The following is a 14,443-nucleotide window of genomic DNA, read 5'->3' as shown; positions in this document are numbered from 1 at the left end:
CCTGTATTCCCATGTTGCAGTATTCCTAACAGGAGGCATTCTCCATCTAGGTGACCCGAACATCTTGCCAGTATACTAAAGACATATATACTGCTAGATAAGTGTGATGTTGCACATAGGTTGCAGCCAACGTAGGCCATAAGTGACATCTGCACGTACCATCCTCAGAACTTGTCTGTCACCATTCCAAATGCCAGCTTCTGCCGTTCATCTAAATAGCCAAAGTTTGTTCTTCTTTAAGATGTGTGCCGTTGGGGAAAATTTATTTGTACTTTTGCTACTGCGTATTTGTTCAAGGTTAATGTCATCCAAGAAAGGCTAGTGCTGTTGTGGAAGACAGATTCCACACACAGACCATCACGATCAGTGTCTCTTCTGCCTGGGGTCTGCTCATGCACCATTTATCAGGCATTTGCTTCAGAATTGCTCCTCAGTCTTTCTACCCTTAATATCTACCTTGAGAACCAGAGACTAAAGTGACTAGTGCTCGCTATGGAAGGTACCTTGGGTCCATCGGGTGATCCTCTGAAGAAGGTGAAAAAGGTAAGGCCTGAATCTTCGTCTGTGCCTCTGATACCAGATGTTCCTCTCGAGGCCAGTGAAGGCCTGGAGGTCTGTACAGTGCCTGGTCTACCCCCTTTGACAGGAACGGATTCAGATGCTGTTCAGGAGAGTTTCTTCATCACGTCCTCAGAGGCTTCGCTTTTTGGATGGTAAGGCAGAACAAGGGTTCACTCCTTTAGACGTGGTTTGCAGTACCTCTACTGGTTTGATGATTGAGGACTTGCCAATGTCTGTGCCGGAGCCTAGCCCTATTTTGGCCTAGCCATCCCAACCAGGGATAGATCCTTCACTTAAAAAGAAACAAAAGCATGTTTCTCCACACAAGATCCTTCCCCAGACTGGCAAGTCTTTTCACAGGGAATCTTGATTGCCTTTTTGACACTTAAGCCTTTTTCTGTTCAGCCTCCTACTACTGTATCACCCCCCACTTTACCCAGAAGTGCTGTTGTGGAGGAAGAGGCCTCTGAAGAAGATTTATCTTCAGGTGAGTCCCTGGCCCACTCTGTGCAAATCGAGTCCCTGGCCCACTCTGTGCAAATCGAGTCCCTGGCCCACTCTGTGCAAATCGAGTCCCTGGCCCACTCTGTGCAAATCGAGTCCCTGGCCCACTCTGTGCAAATCGAGTCCCTGGCCCACTCTGTGCAAATCGAGTCCCTGGCCCACTCTGTGCAAATCGAGTCCCTGGCCCACTCTGTGCAAATCGAGTCCCTGGCCCACTCTGTGCAAATCGAGTCCCTGGCCCACTCTGTGCAAATCGAGTCCCTGGCCCACTCTGTGCAAATCGAGTCCCTGGCCCACTCTGTGCAAATCGAGTCCCTGGCCCACTCTGTGCAAATCGAGTCCCTGGCCCACTCTGTGCAAATCGAGTCCCTGGCCCACTCTGTGCAAATCGAGTCCCTGGCCCACTCTGTGCAAATCGAGTCCCTGGCCCACTCTGTGCAAATCGAGTCCCTGGCCCACTCTGTGCAAATCGAGTCCCTGGCCCACTCTGTGCAAATCGAGTCCCTGGCCCACTCTGTGCAAATCGAGTCCCTGGCCCACTCTGTGCAAATCGAGTCCCTGGCCCACTCTGTGCAAATCGAGTCCCTGGCCCACTCTGTGCAAATCGAGTCCCTGGCCCACTCTGGGTTACACTTCCCCTGAAGTAGACTCCAGTGGTGGGGATGCTCCTGAGGAGGATATTGCATTTGGAGATACCATCTTTAGGACGAGGCATTTTTTTCAAGTGGGAAAGCTCCCAGGTTTCAGAGGTACAAAAGAGGTACCATGACCTTTAAGAAATAGATCCTCTTTCCCATTCTGCTATCCCACTTGTGTTACCAGCCTTTCAGAATGCTTTCCTGTCCGCATCCAAAAGCTCTGATTTTCAACCTCCTGTGCCCAAAAGGTCAGTTTTTTTTTTTTTTTTTTTGTCTGAGGACAGTAACTATCTGTACGGATTCCCCCTGCTGTTCCAGCTGTGATTTCAGTCTCTGCAGATAAACCTTCTAGATTGCTGCCCTCCACTACCCTTTTGCCCTCTAATAAGGACATTAAAATGATAGAGAGACTTGGGGAAAAATGTTTACACCTTTTCTACTTTGGCTTTTAGGGCCATTAATTATCAAAAACATGTTGTTCTGGCCCTACTTTCCCAGGCTTAGTAAATCTAATAGGACTTCCCTGCATAGTCTAACAGAAGCATGTTGGCATCAAACAGGAATGAAAATTAAATCAGAAGTAGATTAAAATCAGGCAGCAACTGAATGTGCCAAAAAAAGAATATAAGGTGAAGGATCAGATGAGATGGCAAGAAATGTGGAAAATGCCTAAATATAGCTGCAAGTACTGAAAACTTCTGGAGTTGGGAGGGTGGCCTAACGGTTAAGGTGTTTGCCTTACAAACACAAGGTGCGGGGTTTGAGTCTCACAAGGGATAATTGGCTAGGCTTAAAATGGCTCGCAAGGGCAGTTAGCTTAGTACTAATCTATGAACCTAATCTATTGATCTCCCCTGTGTCCCTGCTAGACAGAGGCACAGTAAACTAATCTTTAAAGGGTACCTTCTGTGACCTACTTTAGAGGCACAGTAGGCTAATAGGGAGGCGGAAGCCAAATACACTCTGGGTAGGCTTATAAATGCCCTAAGGCAGATAGCCTAGTATCTACCTATGAACTTAAGAGCCTCATGTTGTTCAGGATTGAATGCAGGAATGGTTAAGGTGAGGTGAATTCAAACCAAAAGATGAAAGGTTAATGTTGGCAGCCCAAGATAGTGAGTTACACACATGTTGGTTTACAAAGTCCATTGAACACGTGGGAGAAACGGATAAATGTAGGATGTAATGTGATCCTATCTCGCCTACATTCTGTACAGATGGGTTCGGAGCCGATCCTCTGCTCCGACTCGGCACGCTATACTATAGAACGAAGTCTCTTATTGGCTGAGCCTCCTCATATCCCAGGATGCCCCACTACTGCTTCCCCAGATCTCGTTTGCCGCTTCTACAGCTTAGACGTGGTCTCGGACTTGACTGAGCTAAGTGCCTCTAGTATTTAAATTTCTGTCAAATTTTGCTAAAATTACCCAAAAGCTGTTTTAACAGCTATTTCTTGTTGTGTGACTGTTTTTCTTCAAAAGTTTGTGGTAAAATATTGTGTTTTTTGTCAACGGTAAAGGATCCCGTTTAAGTTAGAGGGGCCTTTGCCTAGCCCTCGCGCTTTAGTGAGGGCTGTCTAACAGCTACTCTTTGTGCGTTTCTAATTGTTTCAACTTTGTGGTAAATTGTATTTTTTTCTTGGTGGCAAGTGTTCCCGTTTAACTTAGAGGGACCTTGCCTTAGTCTACCTGTTTTTTATTTTAGTCAGTGTTGAAGTTTCTCTTCCCTTAAAGTTTAGTGGAAGTAGATAGCCATGTCAAAAGAACATAGGCCATCTGGTTTTAAAAAATGTTCGAAATGCTCTTACAAAATGTCCATTACGGACGACCATTTGCTTTGTGTGTACTGTTTGGGGCCGAAGCACTTACAGGAATCCTGTAGCGTTTGCCACGCTTTTTCCTCTCGCGTGCTCCAAGAGAGGAAAAATAAGTTGATTTTGAAAGGGCTTATTACCCCTTCTTTTTCTTTTCCGTCGAGGAAGAAAAAATCTTCGGCTCTGACCAGCCCGTCGGATCCGACGGCAAAAAAGTCTAGGCAGGCTTCTCAGTCAGCTCCACGGACTTTGGAGCCGAGGGCGGAACGGTCTGCCTCGATGTCTCCAGCCTCGACTCCTCTGACTTTGGAGCTGAGAGCTCGGGCGTCGAGAGGCGAGTCACCTTCATCGGCTCCACTGCCTTCGGAGCCGATAAAGGTTGCCCGCTCAGACTCTTCCCCTTCAGTGCCGAAGTTCACATTGGCTCCGAGGGAAATTGCAGTAGTGGTGGAATCTCCCTCAGCGCCGATACTTCTCGAATCCATTCGGAGCCGGTCCCCCAGTCTTTCAGAGCCGGCGGAGAAGTCAACTCAGACCCGGTCGGTCTCTTCTCTGTCGTCGAGGATGTCCGATTCGGATGTCGACAGGGTGCTTCAAAGGCTTTTTCAGTCTCCGGTCTTTCAAAAGTTGGTCTCGGCTCCGGCCCAGTCGGCTCTGGAGCCGATTTCCCACCCTGCCATCTTAGTTCCTCCTCCAACAGCTTCGGCACCATTGAAGTCGGTGTTGGTGGAGCCGGTGGAAGTTGTAGGGTCGGCTCCGACCCTAACTCCAACTCCGCCCTTCGGGTCGGTGTTCGGTACACAGACCTCCTCTGTCGGCCCCGGGGGTGACGCTTCGGGACTGATTCTTTCGGTTCCTAGCCTCCCTCTCGGTGCGTCGGCAGCAGGAGTTCCGTCTGCTGTTGTGGCCTTGGGGGTTGAACCTTCCCAGGACTCTGGGGGTCCCGCCTTCACGGCCATGAGGAGTGCCTTGGCCAAATCCTCTCTGGCCACTTCTACCTTCTCACCACCACCTTCCCTTAGCACGGAGACTAGTTCCTTTGCAGTCCCCCTGTCTCATGACAGCGGAGCCCTGGGGCCTGAGGTTACCCCCGTCGGGGGTTCCCTTCTTCCGGGAGGTCCCTCCGAAGCATCTTCGGAGGAACCTCCGAGGAAGAAACAGTGCAAGAGGATGCACGTTGACTCCCCTGATGAGTCTCTCACCTCGGATACAGACCTCAATGATGCGGAAGGGTCCCCCAAGTCATCCTTGGATGATGTATCCTTTGCGGACATCTTGAAAATCCTTAAGCAACGAGGCGACTGGCAGTCCAAACCCCCTTCTGCTGAGGAGTCGGTGTTCCTCAAGGCCTTCGGGGCTCAGCCCTCCGCCTCCTGGGTGTGTCCGCCCTTCGATGAGCTCCTGGATTTGATCTCTCGAAGGGCGTGGGAACATCCGGATTCTGTTGAACCGGTGCCAGCTCGCCCCAATAAATTCCTTTCGGCACCCCCGGATAAGGACTTTCTTACCAAAGGTGTGGCTGTAGATGCCTTGGTGGTGGCATCTGCTACCCAACAAGATGTGGCAGAGGCTTCAACGTCCGTCCATTCCCCTAATAAGGAGTCTAGGAGCATGGATCGGTACGGGAAGCGCACCCTTGCTTCAGCAACCTTTACATTAAGGTCTCTGAATTACCTGACTCATTTTACGAGACTGCAGAGGGATCTGGTCAAGGAGCTTTCAGATACCCTCTCTGGTAACTTACCTGAGCAGTTGGCCCAGACGGTAAACTCCCAGTTGGCTACCCTGTCCTCCCTATCCAACTCGTCCATGAGGCTCATTTCGTATGCAGCCGAGGGAGCGAGCAGAGCGGCGGGCACAGGTGTTGCTCAACGGAGACAAGCCTGGCTACGCCTGTGTCATTTTGTGGAGGCCTTTAAGTCTTCCTTTGCTGACGCCCCCTTCGATGGGTCCTCCCTTTTTGGACCCAAGGTAAAGGACACTTTGACTCGCTGCGAGCAGGAGGGCAAGACTTTAACTGCCGTAGAGGCCCGGTTTTCCACTCCCTTCAGGCCTTATCCCAAGGCTCGAAGAGGAGGAAAAATGTGGTTCCGTAAGTCTCAAAAGTCTTACTCATCGCAGCAGAGCGATTCCCCTTCTAGAGGCAGAGGAAGGGGAAATTTTTCAGGGAGATGCCGTCCCAGAGGCGGCGGAGGCCCCCGCAACACTGGAGACCGCGAGTCCTTTCGTGGCTCCTCCTCCTTCCAGCTTCCCTGAAGGAGTGCCCAACTGTGCAGCTCCAGAGCCAGTCGGGGGTCGTTTTTCGAGGCACCTAAAGGCCTGGGAAAGTATCACCCAGGACCAATGGGTGCTCCGAATCATCGCCGGAGGTTACACCATTCCCTTCTCTCAACCTCCCCCCACCGTCCCAAAGAATCCTGGACCCGCCACCCAGTCAACAGGATATGGCAGCCATCGAAAGTTCAAAGCTGCTTCAAAAAGGAGTCATCCAACCTGTCCCCGCAGATCAGACCGGATCAGGGACTTACTCGAGATTCTTTTTGGTACCAAAAAAGACCGGGGACTTGAGGCCCATTTTGGATCTCAGCAAATTAAACCGATCAGTGAAAAAGTCCAAATTCCGGATGGTCACCTTGCAAACCATTCTCCCGCTTCTGGAGAAGGGTGTTTGGATGTGCTCCATAGATCAAAAGGACGCCTGTTATCACATTCTGGTAAATCAGGCGTCGAGGAGACACTTGCGCTTCAGCCTAGGGGACAGTCATTTCCAGTTCCGTGCACTGCCATTTGATCTCACCACAGCCCCCAGGGTGTTCAAATGTTTGGCAGTGGTGACTGCTCACCTGAGAAGTCGAGGATTCCAGGTGTTTCCATACCTAGATGACTGGCTCCTAACTGCCACCTCAAGGCATCTACTCTTAAGAACTCTAGCAGCCACTATCTCCCTAGGCAGCTCCTTAGGAATCACCTTCAATTGGACAAAATCCGTATTGCGGCCATCACAGCGTGTTCTGTGTATTGGCGCAGAAATAGACTCAAGGCAGATGCGAGTCTATCTTCCTGCGGAAAGGATAGCAACATTGCAGTCTCAGGTGCGGGCATTACTCCTCAGACGTCGAGCTCCAGCGAGAATGGTCCCGCAGCTGTTGGGTTCCATGTCAGCCACCATTCTTCTCGTTCCTTTTGGAAGGTTACATATGAGGATACTCCAGTGGCTCCTCTTAGCCCAGTGGTCTTATCAAGACCTCCCCCTCAGTCACCACATATTGGTAACGGAGACGTGCAAGCAGGATCTTCGTTGGTGGCTTCATTCCTCCAACCTGGATCAGGGGCGACCCTTCGTTCCCCCATCCCCCTCAGCCACGTTGACTACAGACGCCTCCCAGACAGGGTGGGGGGGACATTATCTGGACAGGTCAGTCCAAGGCACGTGGCACTCCGAGAATCTTCTCCACATCAATATCCTGGAAATGAGGGCGGTGCTTCTAACGTTGCAAGCACAACACGACCACCTTCCCCAGGGGACGATTGCCATTCAGTCCGACAACATGTCGGTAGTCTGGTACTTTAACAAGCAAGGAGGGACCAGATCTTACCCCCTTTGCAGAGAGGCCATGAAGGTATGGGATTGGGCGATTGCTACCAAACGCTTTCTTGTGGCAACACACATTCCGGGGACATCCAATGTGATAGCCGACAGACTGAGCAGGACTATTCTCTCCCCACACGAATGGTCCTTGAATCACTAAGTGGTAACACAGATTTTCACGAGATGGGGAATCCCATGTTGCGATCTTTTTGCAACTCCCCTCAATGCAAAATGCCAGCAGTTCTTCTCTCTCATTCCAGCTCCGGGGGAGACCCCCAAGGATGCTCTAGTCCAAGCTTGGCCCCCAGGTCTGCTATATGCCTTTCCTCCGGTTCCCCTTATCCCCAAGGTGGTTCAGAGGGCGATTCGCTTGGGAAGCAAAATGATTCTAATCGCTCCATACTGGCCTCGTCAAGTATGGTTCCCCTTTCTTCGCAAGTATGCATTGGACGGTCCCTGGTTCCTGGACCAAGTTCCGAACCCTCTGATTAATCAGTCAGGACAGCTCCATCAGTCCCTCCATTCATTGAAGCTAGCAGCTTGGCTACTCCTCTTCCGACCATAGTTAGGAGCCATTCTTTCGACCCTGAGGTTATGCATATTTTGTCCTCGGCCCACAAGTCCTCTACAAAAAAGATGTATAGCAGTAAATGGAAGAGGTTTGCTATTTGGGCTCAACTCCGAGGATTAGACCCTATGACAGCTTCTGTGTCAGAGGTTCTGAAGTTTTTAACCTCCCTGTTCAACCAGGGTTGTTCGGTGTCCACCATTAAAGTTCAATTGGCGGCTATTTCCAATTTTCATGAGAATGTAGAACCACCTTTAATGAGCAATAAGTTGTGCAAAGCCTTTATTAAAGGAGCTTGGCTTCTTAGGCCACCTATATCGCATCCTGCACCACCGTGGGACCTTAACGTAGTGTTAGGCGCATTAACCGCATCCCCCCTTTGAGCCGGCAGCAACCTGTGACTTGAAATTTCTTTCTTGGAAGACTGCCCTTCTAGTTGCTATCACATCAGCCAGGCGAGTTTCAGAACTTCAAGCCTTATGCATCAATCCACCATACCTGATTTTTCACAAGGATAGAGTTTCTCTAAGACCAAACCCATCCTTTATACCAAAGGTTTGTTCTAACTTTTGTTTGCAACAATCCCTGGAACTACCAGTTTTTTTCCCTAAGTATACAGACAGAGCTGAGTATACCTTTCACACCTTAGATGTGCACAGGCAGTTACGTTTCTACTTGGAATAGGACACAACAAGCACGAAAATCAGATCAACTGTTTGTGTCTTTTTCAGACAGTAAATTGGGCAAAGCCGTCACGAAAGTCACTATTGCCAAGTGGATCAGAGACTGTATCAGTCATATTTATCGCATTTCAAATAAAAAGCTTACAGTTCCTGTGAAAGCTCATTCTACTAGGGCTATGTCCACTTCGGCAGCTTTTCATTCCAAGCTCTCTCTTAATGACATCTGTGCAGCTGCTACGTGGTCTTCTCTTCATACCTTTATTTCTCGCTACAAATTGGATGTGGCATCCAGGGGCCGAGCTTCCTTCGGTTCCATGGTTCTCCGGACCGTTTTCCAATGAGCCACCCAGGAATTAGGTGCTAGGGACGCTGTCCCATCTGTACAGAATGTAGGCGAGATAGGATCACATTACATCTTTTAGTTATGTACTTACCATAACTTTAGATGTATGGGATCCATCTCGCCTACATTCCTAATAACCCACCCTCCTTCCCCCTGCCTTGGAGGCCAGAAGAGACCGAACGGTCCGAATACAACTGTTTTTTTCCTCTCTTGAAACACCTGGCAATTTTATAACAACAGTCTATGTGTGTGTGCATGTGTGCGGACAAACAAGATCTGGGGAAGCAGTAGTGGGGCATCCTGGGATATGAGGAGGCTCAGCCAATAAGAGACTTCGTTCTATAGTATAGCATGCCGAGTCGTAGCCGAGGATCAGCTCCGAACCCATCTGTACAGAATGTAGAACCCATCTGTACAGAATGTAGGCGAGATGGATCCCATACATCTAAAGTTATGGTAAGTACATAACTAAAAGTTTTGTAAAACTGAATTGGAAAAAGTTGCACACCTTGTTGCTGGTTGTGACATATTAATGGCAGAAGGATTGTATACCGAAAGGCATAATTTGTGGCAAGACTGTTGCACTGGGGATTGTGCAAAGATTATGGTATTGAAGTGGCTGAAAAACACTTGGAAACATGAACCGCAAAGCATCGTAGAAAATGGTCTACATCACATGGGGTCACCCATTACAAACAGTTCAAAAGCTAGATGGGATGTGAAAAAAACAGATATGGTGGTCCATGAAAAGACAAAAGTAGCATTGATCATTGAAATTGCTACACCTAGTGACTACAGTGTTACGTACAGAGAGAGAGTCCTAAAACTGTCAAGATTTGCAGGTAGAAACAAGAGCAATGTGGAAGAAACCTACACAGATAATTCCAATAGTAGTAGGAGCAATGGGTCTTAATAAAAAGAAAAAATCTACAGTCATATTTACATATGTTACCAATACATGCAACTCCATACAGATTGCAGGAGGAGTCATTACTGGGCACATTGCAGGTGCTGCAAAGAGCACTTTTGACTGATATCAAAGATTGCAGCAGTGCTAATTTCATGAACTTAAATAATACTTTGACTTAGGATTGGGGTCCATTCCCATCATGGTATTAGAAACCCAGAAGATTTGGAGAAATTAAAAACAAGCTGGAGACAACATCCATTTTGTTCCATAGGTGATTCAGGACTTGATTTCACAGGGGACCATACAGGTAGTTCTCTCCATGGAAAGAGGAAAAGGCTTCTATTCCAGGATGTACTTAGTCCCCAGGAAAGATGGTCATTGGAGACAATTTTTAGACGTATTCCAGCTCCGTGTTTCTACAGGTGCCCACCTTCAGGATGCTCACTGTACAAACTGTTTCCTTCTCTTGCTCCCTAAGGCCTTTCTATCAAACATGCATACCTTCATATTCCCATTCACCCACTGTTCAGGGAATTCTTATTGTTTTCTGTTCCTTCCTCTCATTTTCAGTTTTGGAGAGGCTATAGCTCCAAGAGTATTCATAAAATGTTTGGCTCCTGTCATTGCCTTCTTCATACTGCAGGCAATTCTTGTCTACCCTGATATGCACAACCTACTTATTCAAGCAAAACATCCATATGTCCTGCAGCAGAACCTTCAAGCCACCATGTCCTTGCTCCTAAGCCGAGGATTCACTATCATCTACAAGTCTTCTCTAACCCCTTCTCAGGATGATGTTTTTTTGGGCTGCAGGATAAGGACAGACTTTATGATGGTATTCCTGCCTTTGGAAAAAATGCAGTCTCTTGTGACAGACTTAAAGCAGTTTCTTTCTCTTACATCACTGACAGACAGAGTTCTTAGATGCTAGTGTTCATGGCTTCTGTTATACAAATGCTGTTCCTAGCCAGACTTCACATGCGAAAATTCCAGTGTTACCTGAAAACACTGTGGTTCCAGCATGCTCACCCCCTGGAGTTTGTCCTTCCACTCATATCTTGCTTGAAGAAGGAATTGCTTTGGAGGATTCAACAAATGTCTTGAGTTCAGGATGTCTCAGACTTGGGGTGGGGAGCAACATTGGGGAGGCTAAAGGTCCAAGGCCTTTGATGTCCTTCACTAAGGAAGCAACACATCAGCATCAGAGATGAGGGCTGTGATTCCGGCCCTTCAAGCCTTCTGTTCATCTCTTCAGCCAGGTCTCTTGAAACTGTTTACAGACAACACCACATTTCTTTAGTGTGTGAACAAACAGGATGGGACAAATTCTTACCTGCTCTGCAGGTTAGTACTCCAAGCTGGGAGATTTGCCATACAAGCAAAGGTCACATCAACAGCTTTTTACATTCCTTCAGCTCAGTGTTGTAGCAGACTCACTGAACAGGTCCATGACACAAGCATACAAATGGATGATCCACAGAGATGTGTTTCTGGACAGTCTTCACCAGTGGGGTACACATCAAATGGATCTTTTTGGCTCCCCTCTGAACAGACAACTTCCAAAATTTTGTGCCAGAGTCCCACATCCTCTGGTATGGAAGGTGGACACCCTATCATTGTAATGGAAGGGAATGTTTTCTCTATGCATCCACTCCACTTAATTCAGAAAGCCCTGCTGAAAATTCTTCAAGAAACCCAAAAATGTTTCTGGTTCCCCCTTTGGCCAAGACCACATTGGTTCTCTCCTCTTCAGTTAGCCAAGGGCAGTCATCACAAGTTACCTCCCATGGTGGATCTTCTCACACAAGACAAGGTGTCTCTTATTCATTCACATTTAGCAACACTGAATCTGAGTGTAGGTGATAGACTGATTTCTTTCAGACACCCTTTCTCTGAGGAAGTGCTTCTAGTCCTGCAGTAGGCTGGGAAATCCAGTACAAGGAGATCCTACATATCTAAATGGAAGAGGTTCTCTATCTGGTGTCTTAAGTGACTAGATCCATTTTCAGTGGATAATACCCATAATCCTCTCTTATTTGTGTGCACTGCTCAAGGCTGGATTGGCTTATTCAGTTAAAGCCCACTTATCAGCCATTTTTACATGTCTGCCTTTATCTCCTCTTTTAGTTTCTAGGCTAGAAGTTGAGCTTTTCTTAAAAGGCATCCTTCACATCAGACCGCCCAGGAAGCCTGTTCTTCCTACCTTGAATTTTGCTGTGGAAAAACTGACAGACACCCTTTGAACCTGCAGCTTCAGCTTCTTTGAAATTTTGCACATGGAAAACTGTTTTACTGGTAGCCATCACTTATGCTAGAAGTTTCTGAACTTCAAGCTTTAATGGCTACATACCCCTTTCTAATTTTCCACAGGGATAGGGTGTCTTTTCGTACCAACCTTTCTTTCATGCTTAAAGTGATTAATGACTTGTCCCTTAACCGATCAGTTCACTTACCTACCTTTTTCCGTACTCCTCAAAACTCAAGTGAAAGGGTGTTTCACACCTTGGATGTACATGGGTACTAAGCTAACTGTCCTTGCGAACCATTTTAAGCTTAGCCAATTATCCCTTGTGAGACTCAAATCCTGCACCTTGTGTTTGTAAGGCAAACACCTTAACCATTAGGCCAACCATCATAGACAACTCAGATTTTACCTGGATAAGATCAAATCCATTAGAAAGTCTGAACAACTGATCTGAAGTAGGATGTTCATTTGTCAGCAACCTGTGGGTTACGGATCCGATATCGGATCCAAGCCGGCAACTTGTTTCAAGCTAATGGATCCGAGCTCCTAGCTCCTCCCTTCACCCATAATCCCCTGCTAACCCTCCATGACCTCAGATCTAGTTTGCCGTGCTTGTGGATGGCTGGATCCTTTTGAGCTCGTCGGCTAAGTGAAAATTTTACTACTTGTATCTAACTTTCCTGTCAATTTTTTTCTTTTTTAGTTCAAATTAATCAGGTAAAAGTGTGTAAGTGTTAGGCTCCTTATTTTTTGTTCTTTAATTAGTTACCCCTCCCTTCGCTGGTCATTAGTGTGTGAGTGTGTGTTGCTTTTCTTTTGGGGCCTGTGTGTGTGTGTAGTTTTTTTTTCTTAAAAAAAAAAAAAAATGGCTGAGGCCCCAAAAGCCATATTTTCCAAATGTACCGAGTGTGGCCATAAGCTCTCCCCGGCTGATGGCCACACTCGGTGCGTTCGGTGCCTTGGGGTTGAACACCTTACCTCAGGCTGTACCATCTGTGCAGCATTCAACCCCAGGGCACTGAAAGAGCGGAGGTCGAAGCTGGTCCTGGCGGGACTTTTACCCCCGGACTCTGCTTCAGCCTCCGCTACCTCTGCTGCTCTCGTGGCTCCACCACAGCCTGTGGTCGCTGCCACTCCTGCCTCCGTCCGGGACTCAAACTCCCACTAAAGTGTCGGAGGACAGGGTGGCCAGGAGGGAGAAACGGAGGGAGAAGCACCACAAGCGGCGGGCTGAGACCTCCGTTTCGGCCCCGCCAGCTAAGCGGGCTTCTCCCTCCACTGCTTCTAGGTCTCCTCCTCCTCGGCTCCGATCCCCTTGTTTCTACCCGGGGCCCGAGGAGGAGGAGACCCGATCTGTCGAGGTCATCGAGGCGGCATTCCAGGCCTGCCTCGGTGGCCTCTTCGAGATCTACTTTCCGTTTATCCGATGCAGACTTGGACCGGATGATGCGAAGATTCATCCAGGCCCAGCTGCAGATGGGAGTGCTCTTGCCTCCCACCCCCCCCAAGGGGGGGGAGCTAGACACCCTTTTTCCACCCTATTGCTCCTTCTCCGACCCGCTATCCGGGTTCGGAGCCAAGCATGTTGGAGCCGGGGCTGGGTTGGCACCGACCGTACTTGGTACTTCGGATCCGACCCTGCCCTCGAGCCTATCGGATCCGACCTCTCGGAGCCGTGGTCCGAGTTTCGGATCCGGGGGGTTCAGTGTGCCTTCGGCTCCGTCCAGGTTGGAGCACACTGGTCCCTCGGATCCGATGGTCTTGGCGCCGGCTCCGATCCCTTCATCGGATCCGAGTGGGATCTGACTTTCGGATCCATTAGAGAGTGGCTCTCCCTCGGCCTTCGATGTTGTGGAGAGGGCTCTGTTGAGAGCATCCGGACCCCCGGTCCTTACATCGGCTCCTCCCTGCACTCCCTCTCTGCTGGGCCAGGCTTCCATCACCCGGCCAAAGGGACAGCCTGCTTCAATGTCACAGATGGTTCCATTGGAACAAGATGTTGCTGGCGAGGCCTCCTCGGACAGTCCACCCGAGGAAGCTCCCCGTAAGCATAAGTGCAAAAGGAAGCACGTGGACTCCCCTGAGTCCTTAACAGAGGACACTGACTTGGAGGAAGGGGAAGGCTCCCCAAGATCGCCCCCTGAGGATGTCTCCTTTGGAGACATCATGGAGATGCTGAGAATCAGAGGTGGGTGGTCTGCCCCCAAGTCTTCCTCTGACGAGTCCGTGTTTCTGGAGGCATTCGCGGCAGGCCCGTCTACCTCTTGGGTGTCCCCTCCGGCCGACCCCCTGGTGGACCTCATTACCACCAGGGCGTGGAAGGATCCGGACACCGTGGAGCCAATACCGAAACACCTGGATAGGATTCTTAGCCCCCCCTCAGACCGATCACATTGGAGTAAGGGGCCCCCCGTAGATGCCATGTTGACGGTGGCAGCCACAAAGAGGGAATTGGCTCAGGAGAGCCCCTCAGTCCATCCACTGAGCAAAGAGTCCCGTTTGGACGGCTTAGGGAAGAGAGTCTTTAGTTCAGCGACCTTCTCGGTAAGGTCTCTGAACTATATGGCACGTCATCAGGATGCAGCGGGA

At 49.0% G+C, this 14,443-nt stretch overlaps 1 protein-coding gene across 1 annotated transcript in view; it reads left to right on the top strand.

The window, feature by feature from the left end:
- RAB2B (RAB2B, member RAS oncogene family) overlaps window positions 1-14,443 on the top strand; it is a 1,018,409-nt gene that overhangs the window by 215,655 nt on the left and 788,311 nt on the right. The gene's annotated exons all lie outside the window — the stretch shown is intronic.

Source organism: Protopterus annectens, chromosome 16.part0, assembly GCF_019279795.1.
Source record: "Protopterus annectens isolate FY-2018-M chromosome 16.part0, PAN1.0, whole genome shotgun sequence".
Lineage (NCBI taxonomy): Eukaryota > Metazoa > Chordata > Ceratodontiformes > Protopteridae > Protopterus > Protopterus annectens.
This window is presented reverse-complemented; position numbering and strand designations above follow the sequence as displayed.